We start from the raw sequence: 16,784 nt of genomic DNA, 5'->3' as shown, positions 1-16,784 counted from the left end.
GAATAGATAGATGGAGGGATAGTAGAGAGGTGGATAAATAGATAGATAGATAGATAGAGGAGCCCTTGTCATCTTCATCATCATCACAGGGTTGAGACAATATTTGTAAGGCACAGAGCCTGGCGCATAGGGTACTAAACGAATGCTTTTTTTCCCTTCCTCCTTTCATCCTTCCTTCCTCTATCCCCACCACACCTCAAAGGTCGGGTTGGGTTGGATGAAGCTAGAGGAGAGGGAAGGCCTGGCCCGTGACGTACACCCCCGTCTTCCTCCTCAGAGCCTTCCGCCCTCCCCAGCTGCTGCTCCCATTAGACTGTAGTGATTCATTGTTAGCATGTTTGGAGGGGAAAGGCTTTTCGTTACTCCAGACCTCAGTCCCCATGGCTTGTTTCACTGGCACATCTCATTGCCTCAGCAGAAAAGTCACTTCTGATATGGGAGCGGAAACTCTGGGCAGCATTAGGAAGATGCAGTATACTCAGCGATTGGAGAAAGGGGATCGGGGCAGGGTGGGAGCTGGTGCCCGTCGTCAGCCCGTGGGCCCACCTTTGTTCTGGTCCCTCACGAGGTCCCCAGAAGCGAAAGCCATCCATGGTGCCGCTCCCAAGAATGTGTAAAGGGGAGGGGGAAGCTGTTGAGAGCTTGCAGCCCAGCCATATCTTTGGAGTCTGGGAGCAATCTGGGACCTGGGGCCAGGGATTGGGGCCAGGCTCAAGCGAGCGGGGTGTGGATTCAAATGGCCTGCGCTGCCTAATTTTTTTTTTTTACTGCAAAGGTAAACATTTTACTGTTTTTAATTTTATGGAAAGTTAAACTTGTGGAGGAAATACCTTTCTAAATGTAGCCCGTGTGATGTCATGGGGCAGCTATGCGGAGGCGTGTGCTAGATGGATGGAGATTGCTAACCCTCATCTGTATCCGTGACCAGTGTGACCCGGCTTGGGCGCCTGCAGCGTCGGACACGCGGGCGCCGGCTTCAGAGTCGGGCTCTTTCCTTGGGCCATTGGCTTACCTGGGCTTTTGTTTCTGGTCACTCCCACTGTCCCCTCCCATCTTACCATGGCCAGTCTCTTCATTTTCCTCCCTGGTGACTTGTCTTCCAACTCAGACCTTGCCCAGGGGAGCCCGATTTCTCTTCAGACCCAAGTTGGCCTAGATGGACCTTGGGTTCTCTTCTGATGTGGAGATTCTAAAAGTTCATTCCCTAGAGCTGGGCCCAGGTCAGGGTGACCTTCTTGATGGGCTGCACTCAACCTTAGAAGGCGCACCGACCCTGGGCCGCTCAGGCTTGCCGCATGTGTGGCCATGGGCAAGCGACTTACCTCTTCTACACCTCAGTCTGCTTATCTTTAACATGAGGGGTTTGGACCAGATGACCTTTAAGGACCTTTCCAGCCCTAAATCTATAGTCTTAAGCCACTTTACTCCCTTGGGCCTCCATTTGCTCACCTGTAAAATGGGAGGGGACATGATGAGATGGCCTCTTAGCTGTGTGACCCCATGACCTTCAGCCTTGGGGCAGATGTACCCAGCACGTGCCTCCTTCTGTCCCGTCTCTGAGCCCTGCCCGCCTTGACCCGCAGGCATTATAGAACCAGCCATCTACTGAGATGATTATTCCCAGATGTAGCAGTCCCCTGACCCCTCTCCCTCATGGCTCAGTTCCCAGGGTCCATAAAGGAGATCGGCAGGGTGGGGGCAGATTGTTGGGAAAGGGTTTGGGTAGGGAGGTCCGTCCTCTCTGTGAAGTTTAACAAGCATTTATGTGCCCAGTGCTATGCTGGATATACAAAGGCACAACCAAACCGTCCTGGCCTTCCAGGGCCTTACGCTGGCAGTGATGGAAGTCTCCTGTTTTCCATAGCACGTGAGATTTTCCAAAGCCCTTGAGTCTCTTAGCATCCAGATTCATCAACACCCAATACTTCCATTGGTTTGTCTCTCCCCTCTAAGCACAGCCCATCCCAAAACCACTTTGGATTGAGAGTTCCTGTATTTATTTGGAATTTGTTCTGTCTCTATTTATTCTTTACATATGTATGGTTCTCTCCACCAGCAGCCCTGCCATAGAGTGTAAGATCCTTGGGAGCAAGGATTGTCTCCTTTTTGTATCCCCGACACAGTGCCTAGATACAGTGGACACTTAATAAATATTTGCTGGTTGTTGAATTGATCATGGGCTTTAATTGGGAAATCAGCTAGCATTTATTAAGCCCCTACTGTATACCAGACAGATGCATGCTGGGGATGTCAAGAAAAATGAAATGGAAGAAACTGTCTGGTACCACTGGGTCTTAGATCCCCTTTGGCAGTCTGGGGTAGCCTTTGGACCCCCTTTTCACTAAAACCCCATCTTCTACAGGAAGCCTTTCCCACCCCCTCTCAATTCGAGTGCCTTCCCTCTGTTCAGTTCAGGTGTTTTTCAGTCATGTCCAACTCTTCGTGTCCCCGTTTGGGGTTTTCTTGGCAGAGATACTGGAGCAGTTTGTCGTTTCCTTCTCCAGCTCATTTTACAGATGAGGAAACTGAGGCAGAGTAAAGTGACTTGCCCAGGGTCACACAGCCAGTAAGTGAGGCCAGATTTGAACTCAGGAAGATGAACATTGCTGACTCCAGGTCCTCCACTGAGCCACCTAGCTGCCTTTTCCTTCTCTAATTATCTTGTATATTTATATATCCTGTACTTATCCTTATGTGTATTTGTCCTGTTTGTAAATATGTGTTTGGGTTCTTGTCTCTCCCATGAGACTGTGTAAGCTCCTTCAGGGCGGGGACTGTCTCAATGCTAATCCTTTGCTTTTAGCTCAGTGGCACACAGTAGGTACTCAACATTTATTCCTTGATGTTTCTAAAGGCATAAAATAGAATACGTACAATTATATTAAAATCCAGTTATGAAAACATAAGGAAAAAAAAAAAAGACAACTCTCCATTCCTCCTTTGGTTTCTTTCCAACTTGACAGTTTTTCAGAGAAGTGAAACGCTCTGCCTGCCCCCTGTGCTCACAGTGGCTGGGCAGAGACTTAGCCCTGCATCTCCTGTCTCCCCGTCCCGCCCTCCTTCCCTACTGTGCGCCTCTGTTTGAAAGGAGGAGAGCCCAGCACCATCGGAGACCCCTAAATTAGAAGGCAGCTCTTTAAAAAAATGATTTTTAAGATTGCTTTTCTAGGGGAAAGGGGGAGCTGGCATTGTTAGTGGGGGAGGGCTGAAGGCTTTTCCGTTTCTGCAGCCCACCATGCTGGTGTGCTAATCTCCTCCCATGGAGCGGGAAGGAGTGCTCCCAGCGGGTGACGGCTGTGAAAGCCTGAATGGGCCTTTTGTGTCCCCTCGAGCTGGGCCCTGTCAGCGGCCTGCCCTGCCAGGCACAGCCGAGCAGCGACTGTCCCAATTGTGAGGACTTCCCGGGGGTCACCTTCTGTGTGTTTCCAGAGAAGTGGGAAGTGGTTGTTTGGGGTTGTGAGGGGAGGAGAGGTGACTTGTTTAGGGTCACCCAGCTCGTAAGTGCCAGACAGGGGCCGGATTGTGGCCATGTTGTGATTTTCCTAGAAAACCAATGGATGTTTTTGGTCTAGGGACATTTTATCAAACTGCGTGAACCAGGGGATAGCAAGCTCTCCTTGTAGTGAATTCTGTTTCTATTCACCTCGTGAGTCATAGGGTCTTAGATCTGGAGACGAAGAGGACCACTCTCAGAGGTCATCTAGTCCAACCCTGTCATTTTATAAAGGAAGAAACTGAGGCTTGAGGAGGTGCAGTGACTTGCCAAAGGTAGTTAGTATTGGAGGCAGGATTTGAATCCATGTCCTCTGACTCCCAAACTAGGGCTCTCTGGACCACGATGGATATGTTGAGGCAAGAAGTCAGAGGGTTCACATTCACAATCTGCCCTCCCCAGCTGCCCTCTGGAAAGGAGAACCCTGCCATTTGGAATCGCTTTGGAATGTTGATTTTTTTTTTTTTCGGTAGAGAGCTATAGAATTGAGAAAGTGGTGTATGTCTCTGCTAATCCCATCTCAGTTCCACAAGGATGGCATTCATGGATCAATGAAGGGTCCATTGTCCCACCAGCTCTCGCCATCTCCCTGAGTTCTGGTCCTCGCTCTCGGACTTTTGGCCTATTTCTTCCCCCAGCCCCTGGCAAGGGCTGTACCCCAGAGACATTAGAGGGGTCATTGAACAGCATACAGGTATTCTGGACGTGGTTCTCTCCACCAAACCCACGACTCTGGACTTTTTCTTCTCTTTTCCTTTGCTCTTGACGTCTGATCTAGAACACATAGATCAGGCTCTAGAAGGCTCTTAGGGTCGCCAGCTGGGAATGCCATTGACCGCAGACCGGTGTTGTAACTGGGACTTCCAGAATGAGGTGACGCTGGCCACGTCCCTCGGCCATCTCTACGCCCTCGGGATCCCGACTCTGGGATGAAGGTCGATGGGTGGGGCTGTGCTGCGGCCACTTGTCCTGTTCCGACATGTGACACCCCCACCCTCCCCGCCACACGATCCTTGAGCATTCTTGGACGCTTGTACTCAGCTCTCAAGCTTGCAAGGGTTGCCTTGAAGTGTGAGAGTTCTTGTGAAGTCCTTGGGCTGGGTTTACTCTTCAGCAAAGAAGAGTCCTTCCTTGGAGGTATTTTGCTGGTGTGCCCAAGCAAGAGTCGTAAGGGGGAGGGCCTTTTGGAATAACTCCAGGCTGGTGTGGCTTCTCACGTCCATCTGAGTCCATTTCCTGCTAGGGAAGGCATGCACGCTGAGGATTTGTCACAATGGACATCTTTTTTATGTCCAAGCTTAGGCAGCAATGCTTTGAAGTCAGAGGACCTGGGTTCTAATTCCAACCCAGATACCTTACTAGCTGGGTAATTCTGGCCAAACCTCTCAATTCTCTTAGCCTCAGTTTTCCCACTGATAAATAGGAGATCCTATCTCCTACCTTATAGGGTTGTCATGATCTGATTTGATAAATGGATAGAGCAGTGCACACATAGAGAACCAGGCCCCTGCTTTGCTCTCTTGACTTGCAATGGCCCCTTTTTCCCTATGGTGCCAGATGATCTTAAATTTGGAACTCTGGAGGTCACGTGGTACAACAGATGGGGAAACTGAGGCAGATTACGGTTAAGTGACTTGCCCGGGAAGGGGTCCTAGGCTGGATGTGAACTCAGTTCTTCTTGACTCCAGGCCCAGCTTTCTAAACAGTGTATCACTTAGCTGACAGAGTAACTTGGTGGGGGACATCAACCACCCCCAGCGGCAGCGGGTAGGGAGGGAAGACTACAGCAAGGCGAGGCCTCCTGTAAGAGTTGGCACCTGAAGGCCAGCATAGGGGCAGGAGGAGGAGTCGCTGCATACTCAGATTTGCCTTGGAGGCATGTTCCTATGGCACCCAAGAAATAGAGTCCTGCTCCTGTACTCATGTAACTGCCATGGTGGCAGAGGTGAGAGCCCTTACCTCTCTCTTTATGAGAATGCTAGTTTTTTGGAGCACCAGGCCTGGAGTCAGGAAGACTCATCTTCCCGAGTTCAAATGTGGCCTCAGACACTTACTAGCAGTGTGACCCTGGGCAAGTCACTCCACCCTGTTTGCCTCAGTTCCCTCATCTGTAAAATGAGCTGCAGAAGGAAATGACAACCCCTCCAGGATCTTTGCCAAGAAAACCCTAAATGGGGTCATGAAGAGTCAGACACAACTGAAATGACTGAGCAACAAGTTTTCAGAGTGGGAAGGATCTTGACCTTGGAAATCATGGGGTCCAGCCCCCTTCCCTGATAGCGAAGCAGTCCTGGTCTCCAGCAAGGAAAAATGACCTGCCCAAGGTCACTCAGTCATTAGACTGCAGAGCCAGACACAGAACCCAGACCTGGCGACCCCAGACACAGTGAGTGCTTTTTCCCACTGTACGCCATCAATATCCATTTAAATCCTCACAATTCAATAAAAGGATTTTGTTGCCTCCTGTCTGGCCAGGAGCGGTTTCTTTTTCTTTTTAAAGAGGTCATGCTGGTGGACTATGGGGACACACACACACACACACACACACACACACACACACACACACACACTCACACACACACTCACATCCTAAAGGGCTCTAGATGGAGTTATCTCTAACCCTACAATTCCCTCGTCCACTGCCTTCCAGTGGGAGGGACAGCACCCTTGCGTGTGAATCTGCCCTTTCTGGGGGCAACTTGTCACGAAACCCTGATTAAAGGAATGTGGGGGAGGGGGATGGAGCCTAAGAGAAGCCTGGGCTCACTGGCACTTGTGGGGACAGATATGAGTTATCAGTGCTTTAGCCTTGGGGCACTTCCAGGTAAAATGACCAGAGGTGAAGTGGGAAATAGAAATGAGGAAGGCTTTGATGGGTCACGGGACCAAGAGTACACGGGTAGAGAGAGCCAAACCAGGGCTTATCCATCAATGAGCATTAACCAATCAATTAATTGATTAACTAATTAGTTAAGGATCCGCTGTGCACTAGGCCCTGGGAATACAAGTACAAAGAATGATACCATTTCTGCCTTCGTACTGGTTGCATTCTAATAGGGGGAGACAGGAAGCACATCTGAAAATGCATAAATCTAAAGTGAATAACTGCAGGTCAAGTCACTACAGCACATGGTAGCTGTGGGAGGGATACCAGCAATTAGTGGGGGAAGGGAATGGAATTGGGGATTACGAAAGGCTTTCTGCAGAAGAAGAAGATTGAGATGCATCTTAAGGGTAGAGAAGGACTCAGTGAAGCAGAGGCAAAGAGGGACTGCAGTCAAGGCCTGTGCAAAGGTGCGGAGGTGGAAGCTGAAGGTTGTGTTTGTATGAGAACCAGAGAGAAGGCCCGTTTTGTTGGATTATAAGGTTTGGGAGGAAGAGGGATCACGTCCATTGAGGCTGAAAAGATAGACCGGGTCCTTGAAAGGCTTTACAATCTAAGCAGAGAAGTTGGTTACATTTTATTGTAGAGGCAAGTAGGGAAGTGACGTGGTCAGATCTGCACTTAAGAACAATAACTTTGGCATCATTGTGTAGGATGGACGAGAGTTGGGACAGGCTTGAGACAGGGAGGCCGGTTAAGAAGTGTTTACAATAATTAACCTTGAACCCAGATTTTTCAATGATTTTTCTATCACTTTGTCTTTCATGTTTTACAGATCTTAGAGTTTGGCTAATCCAGTTCCCTTCCTTTTACTTTTTTTTTATTTTGAGACAGTCAGGGTTAGGTGACTTGCCCAGGGTCCCGCAGCTAGTAAGTGTCTGAGGCCCAATTTGAACTCGGGTCCTTCTGACTCTGGGGCCAGATGCTCTCTCCACTGCCCCATTTAGCTGTCCCAGGTTGAAAGCAGTCACCTGTATACCTAATTGCCGGAAGTACTTGTTGCTGAGCTTTAGAGCTTTTCTTAGGCAAAGGTATAGATGGTATTTCTGCTCTAGGTATTTTGAGGAAGAAGAGGCAGGAAGCAGGACTTAATGGATCTCTGTGAGTTAGCACTATGCCAGGGGTAGAATTCTAAGAGCTTGTTTAAACTCGGTGAACACTCAGCCCTTAAAGTGGGCTTCATTGATGGAGTCCTAGATGGAGAGCGGGAAGGGACCTTGGAAATCACCCAGGCCCATCCCTTCATTTTCCTGAGGAGGAAGTTGAGGCCCAGAGAGGTGATCTGCTCAAGGTCACACAACTCAAATAGTCCAATTCTCTCATCTTAACCAAAGGAAAACTGACATGAACAGGTTAAGTGACTTCATGGGCTCATAGATTTAGAAGGGACTGTGTGTGTGTGTGGGGGGGGGGATGTCTTCTGGTCCAAAGCCCTCACTTTATGAATGAGGAAAACTGAGGGGCATAGAGTTAAAATTATTTGCTCAAGGTCACATATAGGGTCAGAGAGAGAGCCAGGATTTGAACCCAGTGCTTTTTCCATGGTCTTCTGAAGTGGAATCCGTTAGTGGCATTCAGTGGCTGGTCAGTGTCAAGTTAACATTGGAGGGCCTTTGAGATGAGCATCATCTCCCTGTCCAGCATTAGGCACTGTGCCTGGCATATAGCAGGTGCTTAATACACGTTTACTGACCAGTTGTCTGTACAGCTTCTAAGAAGTGGGCTTTCTCAAGAAGAGGAACATTTGGCCACAAAGACAGAATGATGTACTTGTGGCCTTAACGATTGATGATTGTTACAGCCAGTAACTTTTATTTTTTCACTTTTAATTTTTCGTATCTAAATGAATGCAGACCTGATTTCCCAGGGGACCACGGCTTTAACCGACTGTGTGGTTTTCTGAACACTGTTGATGAGTCATTTGGGGCCGTCTGGAGGTGGAAGGCAGGTGTGTTTGTGCCCTTTAAGGTCAAAGGGGACGGTTTAGGGACTGTTGGTGCTTTTACTGCCTGCCCTACCATGAGACAAGCTTTCTGAACTGGTTTCAACAAATGAGTCATTGAGCTGAACTTTCTAAGGGTGAGAGCAGAAGGATCATTCTGTTAATTCAGGGGCAGAAGGCATTCCCAGGCACCTGACTTTGCTAAATGCAAAGGAACTTCGTTAAGTGCCGAAGACCTAGAAAGGAGTCTTCCTCTCTCCTTGGCATTTTGTCATTTCAACACGCATGTGTCTCCTGTGTACTGGGGACCAAAAAGACAAAGACAAAAGGAAACACAACCCCTGCTCCTAAGGAGCTTGTATTGTTCATATGACGTATTGGGGGCGCAGTTAAGAAACAGCCTACCTAGGGGTGATCAGGAGTGGCTTTTTGTAAAATTTGGCACAAGTGGACGTCTGGATTTGGTTTGGTCAACAAGCATTTATGGAGCTCTTGGTAATGTACTAGGCACCAGTAATACAGAGACAAAAGCCAAAACTGTGTCTGTATTCATGGCATTTAATAACAACTTGGACCTCTCTTAGAGCTTTAAGGTTTGCAAAGCGCTTTCTATCTATCTCATTTGATCCAACAACCCTGGGAAGCAGGTGCTGTTATTCAGAGGTAAAGTGACACGCCCAGGGTCCTACAGCTGGTAATTGTCTGAGGCTAGATTTGAACTCAAGGCTTTCTGACTCCAAACCCAGGGTTCTGTCCACTTGTTGTCACCTAGCCGCTGGGATTCTAAGAGGCAGAGATGAGGAGAAGGGGAGATCGACATGGTATTAGGGGAGAGACAGCTATGTATGCAGAGGCACAGAGGGAAGAGGTCTTGTGGCTAGGGAGTCCATAAAGGAGGATAATGTGAAATAAGCCTGGGAAGATAGGAGCCAGATTGAGGGGGCCTTTAAAGGCCAGATGGAAGAATTTGTATCTTACTTTGTTGTTGTATCTTACTCAAGAAGCAATAGGGAGCCACTGAGGACTTCGGAGCAGGAAAGTGACATGGTTAGGTTCCCAGCTTTGCTATTTTTACCACCTGCCTGGATTTGGGGACACGTTACTTTACCTTTATGGGCCTCAATTCTCCAAGGAAGAGATTGAATCGTGTAACTTTCCAGCTCCAGAACTATACCCCAATAATGATCCTGTGCTTTAAGAAGCTTATTTTGACGGGTGGGTGGGTGGGTGGGTGGAGAGAGAGAGAGAGATAGAGACAGAGACAGAGACAGAGAGAGAGAGAGAGAGAGAGAGAGAGAGAGAGAGAGAGAGAGAGAGAAACGAACAAACACATTTATTTATTAAGCATTTACTGTGTGTCAGTTAGTACCCTGGGTGTTAGGGATGCACAAACAAGCCAGGTTCTGCCTTCAAGAAGCTTACATTCTAATGCAGAATAGTGTGTGTTTGTGTGTACTCTAGCACCTGTTAATGAAAAATGCTTTGTGGCTATCTAGGGTCTGGTAGGTGTTTTTCTTTTCTAATTGGGTGATATGTATAAGGGGGGGGGATTGTCACTGTGTCACACTTGGTCATTTCCTGATCAGAAATATTCCAACCTCATTGCCAATCTTAGCCCTGATAACATGCCACCTGGGTGACTCTGGCCAAGTCACTTCTCAGCCTCAGTTTCTTCAATTGTAAAATGGAGATAACGATAACATCTACTTCCCAGGGTTGTAGTAAGGATCAAATGAGATAATATTTGTAAAGCACTTCTTGATGTTGTCCTATATAAATGCTAATATTATTATTATTACTACTATGATTCTGGGCCTCAGTTTCCTCTTTTGTAAGAAAAGGTTCAGTTAAAGGACTTCCAGGATCCCTCTGAGCTCTTCAATCCAGCATCCTGTGGTTCTTCTTGGGCAAATGCCCTTCACCTAGGGTGTGTGAATTTATTCTTAAAAATTATTTTGCTTACTAGCTGTGTGACCCTGGGCAAATCACTTAACCCCAATTGCCTCACCAAAAAGCAAAAAAAAAAATTATTTTGGTAACTATTTCCACCTAATTGGTTTCTTTTGTAATCTGATGCACTTTATGCTTTTAAAATCTTTTTTTTAAATTAAAAAATTTTTTTTTCCATATGCTTTTGAGTTGAAAAATTTTTCTCCCTTTTCCTCCCTCCCACCCTCCCCAAGATGGCACCCAATCTGATATAGGCTTTATATTTACATACCCATTAAACATATTTTCACATTAGTGAAGTTGTAAGTAAAAATTAAAACCAATAGGAGGAACCATCAGAAAGATGAAACAAAACTCAACAGAAGGTAAAAATAAGTGACAGCAATTTGACTTCCATAGTTCTTTCTTTGGATGTGGACAGTATTTTCCATCCCGAGGCCTCTGGAGATGTCTTAGATCCTCATAAGTCTGAGAAGGGTTCAGTTTAACAATATTAGTCATCTATGCTTTTAAAATCTTGATTTAAAATAAAATGAATCTTGATTCTGACAAGGGGTCCTCAACAGACCGCCCAAAGGGGTCCAGGATACAGGAAAGGTTAAGAAGCCTCTCCCTGCTCTAAGACTGGTAGTTACCTTCCTACCTCCCATGATCTCCAGGGTTTGAGAGCACTCCGGTTCCTTGGGAATGAGCAGAGGCTGACCAAGCTCCCTGCATCTCTCTCCTAGTCTAGGAGTGGGGAGTTGTAGTAATCAGAGAACGGTTACCATCATGTTTCACTTGCAAAATCCTGGGGCTGCCTCAGCTAACTTGGGGTGAGGGAGGAAGGAGGAACCCTGGAGGTAGGGGCTGAAAGCAAAGGAGGGGTGGGGGTGGGAGGATGTTATTTGATCTTCAGGTGAAAGGAGGTTTTATAAATAGGTCACCTTGTTCCGAATCTTGAAGTTTATCCTTTCCCAGCCTTTGTGGGGCAAACAATAGCTTGCCTGTTCTGGGGTCATTGCAAGTCACTGGGAGGGCAGCTGGCTTGCAAGGCTGAATGGTCCCCTGCCCCCCCAGCACCCCTGCATGTGGGCACTGCCCCTTGGGAGCACCTCCTTCCCCCACCCTCCACCATTGCCAGTTGTTACTTGGGAGCCTGGAGGTGGGGGGGGGGGAGCATGGCAAGCCGCCCTGCCTATTTTTAATTATTTCAACCCAAGGATAAGTGGGGTTTTTGTTTTGGTTTGGTTTGTGGATTGTTTTTTTAAGTGCATTCTGGCAGTAGAGGTCTCTGAAGGTCACAGGCCTACACAGTAGAATCACTGCTGCCTTTGCATTTAAACTGGGGTTCAGATCTCACTTTCAGACCCTTATTAGCTGAGTGACCCCCGGCAAATCAGGTCACCGCTGAGTCTCAGTCTCCTCCTCTATGAAACCAGAGGGTTGGACTCAAAAGCCCTTGGTAGTTGTAAGTCTGTGATCCTGTAAGTCCCCAAACTTCGCTGGGCCTCAGTTTCCCCCTCTGTAAAATGCAGGTTGGATGAGGCAGCCTTCTGGCTCTGAGTCTGCCCTGGTAAAGATTCGTGGGATAAGCATGAAGCAAAGGTTTGATAATGAGGAGCGTGGTCGAATGGATGGAAAGACTGGCCATGGAGCCGGGAAGATCTGGGTTCAGACCCTGACACACGGTACACTTCCAGGCTGGGCAAGTCTGTTCTCAGTAGGAGCCTCAGTCAACTCCGCAGGACTCAACAGCTCAGTTAGAGGTGGTGGCTGGGTGATTACAGTCAGGTTAAAAACTGATGCTTCTATGACCTCATTCCCTCCACGTGTCTATGTGGTCACTGGCCAGATCTTGCTGATTCGACCTCCACAGCATATCTGTTCTCCATGCCCTTCTCACACTCATGTAGCCACCCCTTTGGTTCAGGCCTTCATGGCCTCTGGCCAGACTATGCAGAGTCCTCCTTCCTGGTTCAAGTCTCTCCTCATTCCATTCTGTCCACTCAGAGGCCGGAGTGATCCCAGATCTGACCTTTGAAAGCCCTTCCCCGCCTGGTCCCCTCCCACCTTTTCAGTCCCCTTAGGTATGCATGGCTTCCCTTCCTGCTCTAGGGTCCAGCCAAACCAGCTGGTTTGCTCTTTCTCACACATCGACCCTCTGTCCTCAGGCCTTTGCACCGGCCATTCCCCCATGCCAGGAGGACACTCCCTTCTCCCCTGCTATGTGCTAGGCACAGTTCATAATAGTACTAACAGCAGATAGCTAACATTTACATAGTACTTACTGTATGCCAGGCACGAGGTTCCGTTGACAATAATCATAATATTATTATAATAATATAAGTAATGTACAATAATATAAACTAGTTAACATTTACATAGTGCTTGGTAAAAGCTAGGCACTAGACCAGGCCCTATTAACAGTCAGTCATAATAGCTAACATTTATAGGGTGCCTACTATGCTAAGCTCTTTACAAATATTATCTCATCCGATTCTCACAACACCCCTGAGAGGGGAGGGGCTGTTATTATCCCCATTTTACAGATGAGGAAACTGAGGCAAACAGACTTGCCTAGGGTCACACAGCTAGTGTCTGAGGCCGGATTTGACCTCAGGTCTTCCTGACTCCAGGCCCAGTGCTAAGCTCGAAGGAGCTTTCATTTGGATGGGGGAGACAGGATGTTAGGGGGAGGGGCGCTGTGGTCTGGAGTGGCACAAGAGTGGTTATCAGAGCCACAGGGCAGGGGACTGATACCCACTCTTCCAGGAGCAGTGGTAGCATTGGTGTGACGAGGTGCCCCAGGCTCGAAGACTGGGGGGGGATGGCAAGATATCGGGGTGGATGGTTGTACTTACTTTGGGGAAGTTACTTCACCCCTGGGGGGGTAGACTGGATATCTGAGGTTCCTTCCAGTTAAAAACAACTTGTTTCCTTTGACCTTGATCCCGCAATGCCACTGCTATAGGCGGATGATACAGATATTATCCCCATTTTACAGATGAAGAAGTTGAGGCTGAGAGAGGTAAACCTGATTTGCCCAAGGTTGCACAGCTCATGCCAGTACAGGAGGTGGAATCAGAACCCAGGTCTCCCTAATTCCCAAGCCCAAGGAAACCCTGGGGTTTCAGGGACAGGATTTTTATTTGATGCCTTACCTGTGGCTTTAGTCAGTGATGCTTCAAGGTGTTTAAAATGAATGTGTCCCCTTCCCCCACCCCAGCCATCCCCTGGCACCAGATCTTATATTTGGCTTTTTTCTTTATTCCCTCAGGGTTGTCCACGTCTTGGTCAGAGCCAACAACTGAGGGGACTGGTGCCGGATCCTGGAACAGCCTGGGCAGGTGCTAGACAGGTAGGCCCCTAGCCTTTTACTTCTGTGTCAGGATGGGGGCGTTGCCATGTGGAACGCTAAGACACGGTCCAGCGTCCTCACTGGTGACCCTCAGCCTCCAGGACAGGCCAGTGCCCCATGGCGTTGGGCAAATGAAAAATCTCCGTTGGAAATTTTAGAATTGAAATTGTTACAGGAAAAAAATAAGAAAAAAAAGCCGAACTCTGGAATCATCCTTGCTGATTGTAGTATCAGTCACGAAAGTCTGCATGGCACAGTGGACAGAGTGCTTGGTGTGGCTGCCAGGACAGGCCTGGGCTCAGGGAACGGCCTAGCTCTGTGACTCTGGGCAAGTCACTTAAATTCCCTTTTGCAAAGTGGGGATGATAGCAATGCCTGGCTTCCCTGGGTCAGTTAGTCATTAAGCATTTATTAAGCACCTACTGTGTGCCACTGTGTTAAGTGCTGGGGATATATAGAAAGACAAAAGACAGTTCTGGCGGTCTAACATGCAGTCAACCGAGTGAGAACAAGCAGTAGACAAGATAAGTAGGAGACGTGCAAGGAAAGGCGGGAGGGTTGTTGTGAAGCCACATAGTGCACAGAGCACTGGACTTGGAGGTGTGAGGTCCTGAGTTCAAATCTAGCCTCAGAGAATTATTAGCTGTATTATTCACTTCTGCTTCTAGCACCAACCTCCCAGGCACGTTGTGAGGATCGAACAACATCATACGTATAAAGTGATCTTCAAACCTTAAAGTGCTACATAGATATTATCTATTATTACAGTTACTGCATTAGTGTGGCAGGTGACTTAGGACTATGTAACAGTGTCTATTCTCATTGTGTATTTGTATTTGAAAATTTTTTTCCTTTGATCAGATCTGATTATATCATGTTAAATTCAGCAAACATTTATTAAGCAGGCTTTGAGGATGCGAAGATTAAAAAAAAACCAGATACTCCCTGCCCTTAGGAGGTTTATCTTCGACCAGTCAGCATTCCCTAAGTGCCCCTGAGGTTCCTCCTCATTCAGGAGGCAGATGGAGAGAGGGGGGCTGATAGGTATCAGAGCATTGTTTCAGCGCTGTGCGTTATAACCACTGGGCATGCAAAGAAAGCTGGGATTCGAACCCAGGCCTTCCTAACTTGAAGCTAATCTGCTGTGTCCCATGGCCCCTCTTTTGCAGGGGACACCTCCAGCAGCTATGTCTGCACTGTCATTTGTCATGCAGCTGAGAAAGGCTACAGGGGAGTCATGGGGCCGCTCCTGGCTTGGCCAGTGAGGACGGAGCCGGGCAAGCAGACCCAGGCCACTGAGGCCAGGCCCCCCAGGGGGATGTTTTGTTACTCCTCCCTCCAGGGCCCGTGGGTCCTGGGGACTGAGGAGAGCCAACACCTGGAGCTTCCAGATTTCTCCTCCTTGGCTGTAGACGGGCAGTGCGGCCCATCCTGCCCTGCCAACCCCTGGCAGGCACACCATCCTGGCAAGTGTGGCCAGAGATTATTTTCAAGGTGGAAAATCAGCGAAACTGAATAACAGAGAAACACTCTTTGGCCGCAGAGCGGCAGCCAAGTGACTCTCCTCCCCTCCCCCCCAACTCTCCATCTGCCTCCTGAGTGAGAAGGAACCTTGGAGAGAAGCCCAGCCCCCTCCTTTTACAGATGGGGAAACTGAGGCCCAGAGAAACAAAGCCACTTGTCCAAAGTCATACAAGTAATGTCTGCTTTCATGGGATAAGAGGTCGTCTTATCCAACCCCCTCTTCCTGTAGATAAGAAAGCTGAGGCCCAGATAGGGGTAGTGACCTCTAGGCTTATGAGATGATAGGCCTAGAGCCAGAAGAGACCTCAGAGGCCATCGAACCCAATTTACAGATGAAGCAGCTGAGGTCCGAGGAGGTGACTTGCTCATAGAGTCAGAGCCGTGATTCAAACCCAGATCTTTGGACTCCAGTTGTACCCAACATAACCAGCAGCTGCTTTTTTTCCTACCTCTTGTCAGATAAACCAAGTAGATTTAATTTGATTTAATTTATTAAGTGACAGCTAGGTCTCAGACACTGCCCTAGGTTCAAGGAACATAGCGGGGGGGGGGAAGAGCCCCTACTTTTATGAAGCTCCCCTTCTCCCTAGTAGAGGTGGGGAAGTAACATGTACATGGAGCGATTTAGGAAGGAGAGAACACTAACCACTTCAAGAGATTGGAGCAGATCTCACCTGGGCTTTAATCTCCCTGACCCAGGATTTAAAGGGAGCTAGGAACTCCACAAGGCTGGGAGGTGGGGTACCTGAGACGTCAGAGGCCTTACTAATTTGGAGCTGGCTATTAAAAAACAAACAAACCAGGCCTGTGATTTCATTGGATTCATGGAGTGTTCCTGGTGACAAACTCCCTTGGTCCATACAGCCCCCCACCTTCTGACATAGGGCAGCGATTGTTAAACTTGACGGTCTCAGGACCCCTTTACGCTCTCAGAGATTCTTGAGGACCCTCCCCCAAAGAGTCTTTGTTTATATGGGTCCTATTGATCAATATTGACCAGGTTAGAAATGGGAAAATGTCTTAGTATTATTACGGAAATAGCTTTGATTTCACAGTCACCCCAGGGGTACCTGGACCTCACTCTGGGAATGAACCACTGTCTTAGAAGAGTTAGCTGGGACACTGAGAACCCAGCACTTAGCACACTGCCTGTCACATAGTAGATGCTTAATAAATGTTGATTGTGGGGCAACTAGGTGGTGCAGCACCGGCCCTGAAGTCAGGAGTGCCTGAGTTCAAATCTGGTCTCAGACCAAACACTTGAACTTACTAGCTGTGTGACCCTGGGCAAGTCACTTAACCCCAACTGCCTTTAAAAAAAAAAAAAGAAAAAAATGATTGATTGATCAACTGATTAATTGATTGAGAGGTTGTGTCTTGGTCAGGGACACGGGCCATACTCAAACCCACGTCTTCCTTGAGGCCAGCCCTCTATCCACCTGGCCTCGCTACCTGTCCCCAACTCTGATCTTGAGCTTGGCCCCGGCGTGGAGAGCACCTTTCTTCTTTTTTCTCTTCCTGTCTCTAGAGCCTTGCACATCATAGCAGCTCCATCAGTGTTTATGGATGAATTGACCCAGGGATTAAAGTGACTCATTATGCTTGAGGAATCCTGGAGGAGGACCAGAGAGGGCTCAGATATCCAGGTCAC

At 48.2% G+C, this 16,784-nt stretch overlaps 1 protein-coding gene across 2 annotated transcripts in view; it reads left to right on the top strand.

Moving 5' to 3' along the window:
* Positions 1–16,784, top strand: part of SPSB1 (splA/ryanodine receptor domain and SOCS box containing 1) — a 90,560-nt gene that overhangs the window by 53,142 nt on the left and 20,634 nt on the right. The window contains exon 2 of one of the 2 annotated variants that reach the window (XM_020974411.2): positions 13,529–13,609. The exons of the other annotated variant lie outside the window; for it this stretch is intronic. The gene's annotated coding sequence lies outside the window, so the exon portion shown is untranslated. The remainder of the gene's footprint in view (positions 1–13,528; positions 13,610–16,784) is intronic. 2 annotated transcript variants of the gene reach the window in all.

This window comes from Phascolarctos cinereus, unplaced genomic scaffold (genome assembly GCF_003287225.1).
Source record: "Phascolarctos cinereus isolate Bilbo 61053 unplaced genomic scaffold, phaCin_HiC Scaffold_726;HRSCAF=1367, whole genome shotgun sequence".
NCBI classification, from domain to species: Eukaryota; Metazoa; Chordata; class Mammalia; order Diprotodontia; family Phascolarctidae; genus Phascolarctos; species Phascolarctos cinereus.
Note: the sequence above shows the minus strand (reverse complement) of the source record. Positions and strands in the feature narration are given on the sequence as shown.